This window comes from Protopterus annectens, chromosome 1.part2 (genome assembly GCF_019279795.1).
Source record: "Protopterus annectens isolate FY-2018-M chromosome 1.part2, PAN1.0, whole genome shotgun sequence".
NCBI classification, from domain to species: domain Eukaryota; kingdom Metazoa; phylum Chordata; order Ceratodontiformes; family Protopteridae; genus Protopterus; species Protopterus annectens.
The window spans coordinates 37,459,527-37,472,843 of record NC_056727.1 but is presented as its reverse complement, the minus strand read 5'-3'; positions in this window follow the sequence as shown (position 1 = coordinate 37,472,843).

Genomic DNA, 13,317 nt, shown 5'->3' with positions numbered 1-13,317 from the left:
TTTCTTCAAAATACATGGCCCATTTCATTACATTTTACATAAAATATAATTTTATATATGTACATATATGTCAGGGAATTGTTTCATGCTTATTTCACTAGAAATAAAAAAATGATGTTGTGAGGGCTCAAACCGTGACTGCCTCCTCTTCTGCCGACGTCTCTACCGCTACGCTATTGCGTCTTGGCTTACTTTGCATATTTATATCTTATATGCTTTTCCACTGACTGCTAACTGTGGCTAAGCGACAGGCACGCCCACGTAAACGAGCGCAATTAAGGGCAAACATCTTTAAAACTTATAAAAAAATATATAACATGTTCATTTTTACATTTTATGTTTATAGTCTATGGGGGCATGTGTTGTGTTGTGTTTGTTGACATTTACGCGGACTCTCTCGTGGGGGTTTACTTTCGGGACTGTTCCTCTTCTGGGGGTGTATCCATTTGCAGGACTCGCCCTGCAGACACGCCCCCTACTTTCTTACACGGACCGTGTTAGCCTTGAGTGTGAGTCAGCATGCCCTCATGAATATGCATGGCATGCTGACGTCACACCGTTTAACTGCAGCCTCCATGTAAGACTTGTAACTCTTACACGGAGGCTTCGTGAATCCTGCCCCATGTTTGGGCACAAACTACTATTTTGCATTAACCAAAGCCATTCAAAGCATAACTAGAGTTGTTCGAAGTATCCCAGAGTGTGCAAAGTGTTTGCAGAGTGTATGCTTTATTATGGTGAAATATTTCAAATTATGGTGAAATATTTCAGAGTTTGCTGTGTGCAAAGTACAGTTATATTGCAAAGTGCAGTCAAAGTACAGACATTTTGAAAAGTTTCTTGTGCTTTCTGCATTTATCCACCGGAAGCCACCATTTCAAAGTGGTTCTTACACTGTGCAGAGTTATTTCAAAAAGTACAGCCATTTTGAAAGATTCTTGTCCTGTGTACAGTTTATTTGCAAAGTGCATTCACTCACAGTGTTTCTTATTCAAAGTTTTTTTCCATTGTGTACAGTTTATTCACAAAGTACAGTCATTGTGAAGTATTTCTTACACTGATAAGGAGTGTTTTCACAGAGTACTGTGATTTCAGAATGTTCTTGTGCTACAGAGACTTATTGGCAAAGTACAGTTATTTCAAAGAATTTGTTGTGTTATTGAGCATAATTACAAGTACTGGCATAAAGTTCTGGCATATATATATTTGTATGTGTATGTTCATGCATAATTTCAAGCACCTTCACTACTGTGTGCTGATATGGCAGAGGCATTTTGCATACCAAAAACTACTTGTGTTTGATCATAATATAGCAGAGAATTGGAGAGTATTTGAGCAGGAATACAATATTTTCACACAAGCAGCTTTTTCTGACAAAGATGCATATATAAGGGCATTCATTTTGCTTAACATAGCTAGGTCAGAATCCTTTGATAGAGAGCATTCATTTATGTATGCACCAGACGTGTATGCAGGAGAAGGGGAAAACCATTGTATTGTGGTACCGGCTAAATCAAGGGAAGACCCTGAGTGCTTAAAATGTAAATTTAGAGAAACATGCAACCCCAGACAAATGTTGCATTAGAGAGGCACTTATTTTATACAAGAGACCAAAAGGCAGATGAAACTTCTGCAGCTTATATCACCGACTTGAGAAACAAAGCTAAAACATGCAGATTTGGTGACTTAAAAGATGAGTTAATAAAGGACAGGCTTGTGTGTGGTGTTAATAGTGCTGCAGTGAGAAAGAGTTTGCTTCATGACAGTGATTTAACATTGAGCAAAGCCATAGAGATTTGTCAAACCATGAGCTTACATAAAGGCACACAAGTATGCTTACAAGTGATAAGATCATGGTTTCAGTAGCCTCTAGACCAAACGTAGACAGCATACAACATGTGGCAAGCAGAGACAGGGCTAAGCACATAGCAGCTGCAACCCCTGTGGGTTTGGAAGGGGAAACCACTGTAGCTTTCTACCAAGTTCAAAGACTAGCTTAGTGAAATCACCATTCTCATTACAGTATAAGAGTAAGTCATCAAGACCCAACTCAAGTGTTATTGTTGGTCATAAGTGTGGAGCCAACCATGAGTCTAAAAGAGAGAAGTGCTTAACATTTGGTCAACAATGCCACAACTGTAAAAAATAGAGTCATTTTCAAAAGTTTTTTAAATCAGGCAAGCCTCATTCAGTTATTAAGAAAGGTCACTCAAAAAAGCAATTTGATCATATAGAGAGCTGCAATCCCACTTTCTATGCAGAAGGTGTATCAGTGATCATTGACAAGGTTAGTGCAGTAGCTTTATTGGCAAAGAATGAAATATATTGTACTGTCCTGACCAATGGTAAACCCACAGAACTCAAAGTAGACACTGGTTCAAAGTGTAGTGTAATATCAGCAGAGACCTTTTATTAAAGTGAGAGCTGGTGAGCAACTTAATTTGGTCAATTGTGTGGAGCGTGTTGCTTATTGAGGTGAAGAGATTCAAACCAAAGGATCAGCAGTGCTTTCATGCTATTCAGCTGGAAACATTTACAGCTTGCAATTATATGTAGTCTGAAGAACTGTGCAATCATTATTAGGTCTCAGAAACAGTTTAAGAATGAAACTGTTTTCTTTTACTAAAGAAGTACATCATGTAAGCACATATCCCTGTTCCAGCTTCAGTGATACTATTTTCTCAGTGTATGCTGATGTGTTCAATGACAAGCTAGGCAAACTTCCAGTTGTGTACTCCATGAAGTAAGACCCACAGGTCAGTCCAGTGGTCAGACCAGCAAGAAGAGTTCCAATAGCTATGCAGGACAAAGTCAAGATCCATTTAGACAAAATGGTGCAGCAGGATGTGATTTTTCCAGTCACAGAACCAACTGAGTGAGTATTTCCATGGTAGCTGCTCATAAGAAAAATTCAGATGAAATCAGAATATGCATTGACCCAAGATACTTGAACAAGGCATTAAAAATACCTCATCATCTTATGCGTACAGTTGAGGAAATTGCAACCCTCATGCCAAATGCCACAGTTTTTTTTTCTATCTTAGATGCAAAGAGTTAATTTTGGCAAGTAATGCTTGATCACAAATCTTAACTACTCACTGCATTCAGTGCCCCATTTGGTAGATACAGATTCCTCAATATGCCTTTTGGAATAAATTCTGCCAGTGAAGTTTTTCAGCGTACAATGGAGCAAATTTTTTTCAAGCTACCCATGTGCAATAATAGTCGATGATTTACTGATTGGAGGTAATGGTGAAGTAGTGCACATGAAAAAAAACCTCAGGAAAGTGCTGGACATAGCACGTGAAGTGAATTTAAAGCTCAGTACTCTGAAATGTAAATTCAGACTACCAGAAGTTACTTATGTAGGTCATTTATTTACCAGTACAGGCTTATGACCAGATACTTTTAAACAAGCAGCCATTCTTGAGATGCCAGATCCAGACAATGTCCAAGCCTTACATCATTTTCTTGGTATGGTTAACTATTTGGGCAAATTTATCCCTGACTTTAGTGAATTATCAGCACCTTTAAGAAAGCTGACACACAAAAATGTTGCATGGTCATAGTTAGAACAACACCAAAGAGCATTTGATAACCTGAAACAGCAAATTGTTAATTCCCCTACGTTAAGATACTATGATGTCCACAAACCAGTAGTTCTTTCCTGTGATGCTTCAAAGTTCTCGTTTGAAGTTTCATGATTATATTTATGGCCAAGCAATCCAGATGGAAACTGGCCATCAACCTCTAGTTACTATTTTAAATAAGCCTATGCATTCAGCTCCAGCAAGACTACACAGAATGATGCTCAAATTACAAAAGTACAATTTCAAAAGGGTGTATATTACATTATCAAACTTTTAAAAGTTCGAACGTCATATGATCGACACCATATGATTGAACTTTTAAAAGTTTGAAAAGCTAAAAATAAATAAATAAATAAACAACAGAAAAAAACCTACCTGACCATTTTAAGCAGGGGGGCAAGGCCCCTGCAACCCTCCACCCCCACTCTTTAAATATACCAACTCTGAGATCACACTACAGTGCAGGAATGGGAAATCTTCCCATTCCGCACTGTACAGAAATCTCTGTTTAAACTTACGGACATTTAAAAGTTCAATCATATGGTGTCGACCATATGATGTTTGAACTTTTAAAAGTTTGATAACATAATATACACCCTTTCAAAATTGCCTCTACAAAGGGCAAACTTCTTTATCTGGTTGATACCTTATCCAGATTGCCCAAAAATACTGTGAAAGAGTTTGATGCAGAGAATTTTGAATTTGATGTCATGGAAGTGCATCATTTTTCTAACACAAGACTTGATGAGCTAAGAGATCATACAAAGACTGATCCAATTTTGCAAAAGCTCAACCACTTCATCAATGTCAGATGGCCGTCAAAGCAATACTGTGTAATACCAGAAGTACAACCTTACTTTCCATACAGAGATGAGATGATGATGAAAGATAGTATCATTTTCAAAGGTCCAAAAGTGTTGTTCCTATTTCCACAATGTGAATATATTCAGATTTTACACCATGGTAAACTAGGTTCCAATTCTACCAAAAGAAGGGTGAGAGCCGGAGGACTAGTGTGTTGGCCTTCTCTAGCAAAAGACATTGATAAAGTGCTTTCTTCTTGTTCAGTGTGCAACAGTACTAAGCCTCATTTTCAGATAGAGCCACTTCTGCTAAGCCAAATTCTTGAACTACCTTGGTCAACAGTAGCAAATGATATATTTGAGTGGAACTGGAACAGTCAACATTACTTAGTGCTGATAGACTCTTATTCAAACTGGTTTGAGTTCAATTTGCTACCTAACCTAATGTCCGGTGCTGTTATTACTAAGATGAAATGTCATTTCTCAGTCCATGGTAGTCCACACAAAGTTATTTCTGACAATGGTTCTCAGTTTACCAGTCAATTGTTTCAGTGATTTCCTAAAGAGTGGGACTTTATCCATGTTACTAGATGTCTTGAATATCCTCAGTCAAGTGGTCTTGCTGACTGATCGTACAGTACAGAGTGCAAAGCAATTACTAGACAGGTCAAAGTGTGACAATACTGATGTCTTCTTGAATTTATTCAATCTCGGAAATTAACCCCATGACAACCTGCTAGGCTCGCCTGCTCCGATACGTCTATCTAAGCAAATAAGAACAACCTTGCCTATTAGTTCTAGTTTGTTGGTGCCTAACGCTAAAAACAACAGAGCAATCAAAGCCCAAGTTTTTAAGAAGCGTTCTTCTCAGAAGTCTGGCTATGACAAAACAAGCATATTTCTTTGTCCATTAAAAGAAGGAGAGACAGTGAGGATGCAAATGGTGAAAGGCTTTGATCGAATTGGTCAAGAGAGAGATATATATACTGAGGCAAGTTCCTACTTAGTGGAATCTGAGGGTATAGAGCACAGGAAAAACAACAGACATATTCTTCCTGTATCAGAAATGATATCACACCATCATACCTGTGATACAGACTCTAGATCTCAGAGCAAGCCAGACAATGTTCGTACTGAAGAACATATCGCAGTATCCTTTCCTGTCTGTGATGATGTCCCAGTTGTCCCCAAATTTGAACATTCCTTGAAGATGTTGCCCATTGCTAGACCCAATTCTGACTTTTATGTTACAAGTTCAGATCGAATTTCAAAACATAGTGTAAAATATAGAGGAACATAGACATAATTGTATATATGTGTCTAATTCTATATGATTACATGTCAGATAACTAGTTCTGTATAACTGAATGTCAAAAGATTATTTTTGTAAATTGCATGTCATTGAATACTGTCATTTCATATAAGGACTATTCCTCAAAGAGGGAGGATGTAGATCAGAGCATATTTATGTACTGTACTTTTAAGAAGCATTTCCAGAGTAGTAAGTGCATGCACATACAGAGGCACGTGCAGGTGACAGTGCCATTTGGAGAGAACAGGCAGAGTGTTAGCATGTATGAGTGTGATAGTCAGTCTGTTTATAAGTTAAGTTTAAGTTACATAGCCTCATTTCTGATGTGTATGTATGTAATAAAGTTGCTTGAACAGAAACCACAAATGTTCATCTGTTTTATCCTGACCAGATGAGCAACAGTGCCAAAACCACAGACTAAAACTAATCCAAACAACTATCTACGAATGAAAATCAAAACCACTGGTTTAGACCCAAAATTCTTTATTCTCTAGCACCTCAGTAGAAGACCTTCAAGGAGTTACAAAATTCATCTAAAAATGTGCTGTCTTTTATACAAAATCACAGGTTCAATCAATCAATTACACAATTAAACAATTAAATAACACTTCCAGTTAACCTCTCCATTCAGTCCCATAGGGACCATAGTGTCATATCTAAGAATAAAAGCATATTAATTATAGAACAGTTTTTCTTTCAAAAGAACACCATCATCATCATCTTTAACAAATATTTGCTGCAAAATATAACCTTGAAGCATAGAAAAATCACTACCATGAACATCTCTAAAATGACATGCCAAAATCTTGTTTTCCTTCTGATTTTTATGTCTCTAATATGTTCCATTAACCGTACTTTAAAACTTCTTTTTGTTTCACCAACATAAAAGATACCACAGTGGCATCTTAGGGCATAAATAACCCCCTTACTATTGCATGAAAAACACCCCCTTGGTGTATATTTGATTTTATTTATATACTCCAAGGAACACACTATATATTTACAAACAGAACAGCTATTGCACTTGAAAGTGCCCATAGTTGTTGGACAAGCATTTACATTTATTTTGGGTAACACAAAATTACCATAGCATGTCCTTTAAACTCCTCCCCCGTTTGTATGACATCAAAGGGTATTTGCTCTAAATTTTACTCAAATCCCTATCTCTGTGGAGAAAGTTCCAATAATGAAAATGAAAATAACAGAGGGGTGCACCACGAGCTGCTTGTTCAATGAGGACACCACAAATCCATAAAATCCAACATTTAATATGGCTAGAAAGACAAAAGTATAAAAACTGCAGTAAGGTAAGCGCTTTCACGTTTAAAACAACGCTTCTTCAGACATCAAAGGCAGTCAAAAACCACAGAGTTTAAATATAGGAAATGACATCATCACCCATTCAGATGCAGTGAATCAAAGCATTAAATACATCTAACACATTTAAAAGGCATTTAAAGGAATACATACACATATAAAGAACAATGCAAAATAAAATAATCACTGGAACGTCTATAATTGATAAAAATACATAAGTATATAGTATTACTCCTAATGCTTTAATGATCTGTTGGCCAAAACGGCCTCAGGGTAACTCTGTCATTAAGCCCATATCTGTGGGCTTGAAGTTTCAAAAGGCACTCTCCTTCTTTTTCTTCCGTGAAGTTCTTAATATTACCTAGCCTCCCATTTCTCAAAACCAATTCCAAAACCTTAAATTTAAAAGTATGTGATGGTCCATTAACAATAACATGTTGCGCCAAGGCATTAGTTGTATTACTCCTATCGATGGCATAGATGTGTTCCCTAATACGCTCTCTTAAACACCTATTTGTCTTGCCAACATAGAACTGTTTACATTGTTGACATTCTGCTACATAAATAGCATTGGTGGATTTACAATCAGCATAGTGTCTAAATGCATAAATGCGTCCTGTTACTGGATGTGTAAAGCTGTTGGAATTAGCTATATATTTGCATTGGTTACAAGAACGGCAAGGAAAAGTACCACATCTATTGGAATGTATGGCATCTATAATATTGCTGTCATAACACAGCAACCTGTTGAGAGACAACATGTTCTTGTAGGCTATGCGTGGTCTGTCTTCTATGAGATTCTTAATGCTACCATCCATTAACAAAAATTTCCAGTTGTTATTGACTATTCTAATGATGTCTGTGTTCCTATTGGTATAAGGTATTGTAAGCCTATTAACTTGACGATTGTCATGTTTCACTTTACAGAAAACCTTGTTGGAGGAACAATCTTTTGCACCGTAACAGCATGCATCCCAAGCATGTGCATAAGAACATTGTTAGAAATCAGGTCATGAGGGTCTCGAGACTGACCACACAAGATACTGTTTTTGAACACAGTAAAACACAATTAACTGCTAACTTCTTATCCAGAGGATATAATGGCCAAGAGGTTCGTAATGACATCAAAGAATGTGATAGACTAAGGACAGGTCCTGGTGCCCCATTGATGAAGAGAGGTAACTTTGGGTCAACAGTCAACATGATACATGAACAAGCACCATCTACTCAAACAGCAACGGAGGCGAACGTAGTGGTTGACCAATCGGGGGAGCCTATGATGACAACACCCACAGACGTAGCACACGTTGAGGTGAACGCGTCTAAGACAGAAACGTACGCTGGAGCCGCGAAAGAGAAGGGCCAACATCAAAAAGGGAAGCTGCAACAAACAACGCTTAAGCGGTTTCAGTTAACGCAAGCAGAGGTGATACCAGAATATACTATGGTAAAAAACAGAATAGCATCTACGAGTACACGTACACCTATAAAAAGAAAAAGCGACAGCCCTTTAGGACACAGCAAGCATGTCCGTCAATAAAAGGAGGTACTTTGAATTTATCCAGTTTTAAATTAACGGAAGCACACTATTCACTGCTTCAAAAGGGCTTAAATTTTATACCGACGACCACAGATGATGTGGTAAATGTAATAACGGACCTCAAACTTTTTACTAGAGCAATAACACTGAAAATGTTATTTGGTAATAAGAGTGCTGTTAATTTAGGGTGTAGGAAAAGAAGTGTTTTTATACCTAGCAATATACCAGTACTGTTAGCATTTCAGAATCTGTGCGAACAGGAGATTAGAGAGGTATATGATGAAGCTCATAAATATAAGGATACAGTAATGAATAAAAGTTTTAATTTAACTAAAGAAGAGTATGAAGCCATGCAAACATTGATTAAACATGGCGAGCTCATAATTAAACCAGCAGATAAGGGCAATGTAACAGTACTAATGAACAAAGATAAATATTTAGATTTAATGAATGATTTACTACAGGATGTGACAGCCTTCAAAACAATAAATCAAGAAGATGTAAGAAAAAGTATTAGTATTATTAATATGGCTATTTATGATTTGCAATTACAGGAAGACATAGATTTAGATTTATTTAATTTTCTGACAGTACCCTGTCCTATCATACCGATACTATACGGAGTCCCGAAGATACATAAATCCATAATGGATCCACCCATGAGACCCATAGTCTCAGGTGCAGGTTGGGTCACTGAACCCGTATCCATCTACCTGCAACAACAACTTTATCCCTACATGAAAGGTTGCAGTACAGTATTAAGGGACACGACTGATTTTTTGTTAAAATTAAGAAAATGGCAGCAAACTGTCGAAATACAACAGATAATACATAAGGATATAATACTGGTAACATTAGATATCACCTCCCTCTTTACAGTAATACCAAATGATTATGGTATTGACTCCATAAGGGAGTTCCTAGTAGAACATACACCATACGTAGCACGCAAGATAGAAACACTATGTGCCCTATTAGAATTGGTTCTAACTAATAATATATTTATGTTTAACCAACAGTTATACCTACAAACATCAGGCGTAGCAATGGGCACTTCCATAGCGAACACCTATGCGAATTTGGTGCTATATGTATGGGAACAAAAGTTTATGTTGAATAAAGATAATAATTATACTAATAATCTATTATTCTATCAAAGATTCGTTGATGATTGTATTTTATTATGGAAAGGTACGGAACAGCAATTGGGTTCCTTTCTGGAATACCTAAACACAACAACGAATTTTTTAAAATTTAAGATGCAGCATGCAAGGGATAAAATAGTATTCTTAGATGTTATGCTAGAAAAAACTCTAACTTCGTTTGAAACAAGCATATACCATAAAGAAGTCCACTCTGGACGTTACCTAAATTATACTAGCATGCATGCACCTCACATATTTAGGAGTATAATAGGATCTCAACTTAGTAGAGTAAGCAGATTAAATACCAATGAAGCAATGTTCAAAATACAACTTGATAATACAATACAGGAATTGATAGCAAGTGGTTATAATAATAGGTTGATTCTAGAAGAGAAAAAGAAAATTCTAGCACAGAGATCTACTATATTAAAACCTATATATACAGGAGGTAACGTACATAACAGGATGAGAGAGCATGATAATAAGGTGAGGTTTATTACTTCCTTTAATTGCAATACACATAGAATACAAAGCATAATAGAGAAAAATTGGCTTATACTGATGGCATGTGATCAAATTAAAAAGATAGTAGATATGAAACCATATTTTGGTTTTAGAAATATGAGAACAATTAAGCAGAGATTATGTTACAAAGAATTTAATGCATATATACCTAGGAACGTAACTGCGTTGGGGACGCTTAAATGTTATAACTGTACATGTTGTGGAGACATCTATGAAGGGATGAATCATATGTTTAAACATCCCTTAACAAAGAGATGTTATTATTTCAACATTAAAGCTACTTGTAATACTACTGCAGTTGTGTATATGGCTACGTGCTCCATGTGTTCTGCATTTTATATAGGTAAAACTATAAGGAAATTAAAGAACCGAATAATCGAACATAAGTCTGAAATAAATAGAGCAATAAATACGAATTCACTATATAAACATATAGCAGAACATGGAGCACAACATAGTTTCAAATTCAGGATTATACACATAGTGGAGAAAACAGAGAGGGGTGGAGACATGAATAATAAATTAGAATTAAAAGAATACGAATGGATAACTAGATTGCAAGCGGATAAAACACCAGGTATTAATGATATCATTACACTAAAACCTGTATTAAAATTTCTACAGCAGAGTAAATTAAAATGATTTGTAATTTTTATAAAATGTTTAAATGTCTTAAATTTTGTTTTAAATTTTGTTATAATGTTGAATGTAACAATCACATGACTTTTGGCTGCAAGCCATGTGATCTAGACCCATACTATATATTTGATGTGATTTTAGAACTAAAATGTATGCACTGAAGAAGGGTTTTTAACCTGAAAGCTTTGCCGTGTTTTATAAACAGTTTATCTTCCAGTTTTTTGTGTTTTTGACTGTTACTTTATCCTATATTTCGTAAGTGCTCACTTTCGATAACCACATCTCCACAACAGTCAGGAAATCCTTCTATGTGACACACCTCATCACTAAGGGCTTTTCATCCAGAAAAAAGGAGGTCATTGTCCCACTGTACTCATCCCTCATTAGGCCCATTATAGAGTATAATGCCCTGTTTGGTATGTACCTCACAAGACATCTGCAATAGCTGGAAAGGCCACAGAAATACCTCACTAAAAAAATCACAGGCCTAAAGCAGATGCCATATGTTGACCATCCAAAACAACTCCAGTTATACTCTGTGGCATATCGTCTATTCAGAGGTGATCTCTGCTTAACATACAAGGCCATGTCAAACCTTGAGCTGTTGGACTTGCTCCACTTAAAGAAATCCCTATCCCTCAGAGCTACATGCTCCAGGGATCTAAACCTTGTCATCACAATGAACAAATCATGCTGGAGGGATAGGTTCCTGACCCAGAGACTCCCCATACTCTGAAATAGACTGCCCATACATGTCAAGCAGAGCGCTTCATTGACCCTCTTCAAAAGGAACCTTGATGATTGGATGGGAGATAGGAAATTCACCCCGGGGATCATGTCAGTTACCCTGCTAGACAGGGGTCCAGGGAAGTAAATACTGTGGGAAGAAATATCCAGGGAATTGTTATGGTTAGGCTTGCATAGGCCCTAGGGCCGATAGCCTAGTACCAATCTATGGACCTATGAAACTATAAATGGCATTTGATGACCTTTATTAAATTTCCATAACATAGCTTTGATCACCAACTTTATTAATTACAACTATTCATGATACAATTGATTCTAATTACAGCATAACATCCTTGTAATGTTAATTAGGGCAGCGTACCTACTCACCCTGCCCCAGTAAGCAGCGTCCATATCTCTACTCACTTACTTTACTTATGAAGCAGCGTCCCTTCTCACTTCATACACCATTCATTGTAATGTTAATCAGGGCAGCGTACCTACTCACCCTGCCAAATAAGCAGGTTCCATACCTCTGCTACTTACTTTTCTTACAAAGCAGTGTCCTCACTCACTTCATGCACCATCCATTGAATTACCTTCCACCAAATAAGCACCATCCTTACCTCAGCTTGCTTATCTATTCAGCAAGCTTCCTCCAACTACTCATTTCCTTTCCCCAGATCCTTGAAATGAACATCCAGACATCAGAGGGGAACAGAAGAGGGCAAGCCTATCCCTCTTCTCCACCAAACCCACTGATAAATAACCCTACTCCCCACCAAAGAAAAGAAGGAGGGTGGGTGGGTAGCAAGTTCACGCCAAAATGTGATTGCTTAACCCAACTACATTAGCCTATACCTCTTAAGCCCCTCCCCATCATTATCTCATTTCCTCCCAACCATCCCTGCCTCCACTTAACCCTTTCACATCCCCAACCCACTTAACTCCCCCTAATATTAACCTAACCCCCCCCCCATGAAGATGTCCCGGGACAACTTGGTTTGTTGCCAAACTTCATTTGTTCCAGTCCCCTTCAATAACACACATCACACCAAATGACATTTGACAACCTTTATTAAATTTCCATAACATCTCTTTGATCACCAACTTTATTAATTTCAAATATTCATGATATAATTGATTCTAAATACAGCATAACATCCTTGTAATGTTAATCAGGGCAGCATACCTACTCACCCTGCCCCAGTAAGCAGCATCCATACCTCTACTCACTTACTTTACTTATGAAGCAGCGTCCCATTTCACTTCATACACCATTCATTGTAATGTTAATCAGGGAAGCCTACCTACTCACCCTGCCAAATAAGCAGGGTCCATACCTCTGCTACTTACTTTACTTATGAAGCAGCATCCCAACACACTTCATACACCATCCATTGAATTACCTTCCACCAAATAAGCACCATTCTTACCTCAGCTTGCTTATCTATTCAGCAAGCTTCCTCCAACTACTCATTTCCTTTCCCCAGATCCTTGAAATGAACATCCAGACATCAGAGGGGGAAACAGAAGAGGGCAAGCCTAGCCCTCTTCTCCGCCAACCAGCCTGACCAGGCTGTTCCCCCTCCCTTCTACCCAAAATTGTTCAATCCATTTCCCATAAAGGGAAGGGTCAAGCCAAACATCATTTGGTGTACCCATCATCTGTAAAGCACCTTAGAATCATGTTATAAACCCTCCTTGCCATACCATCACT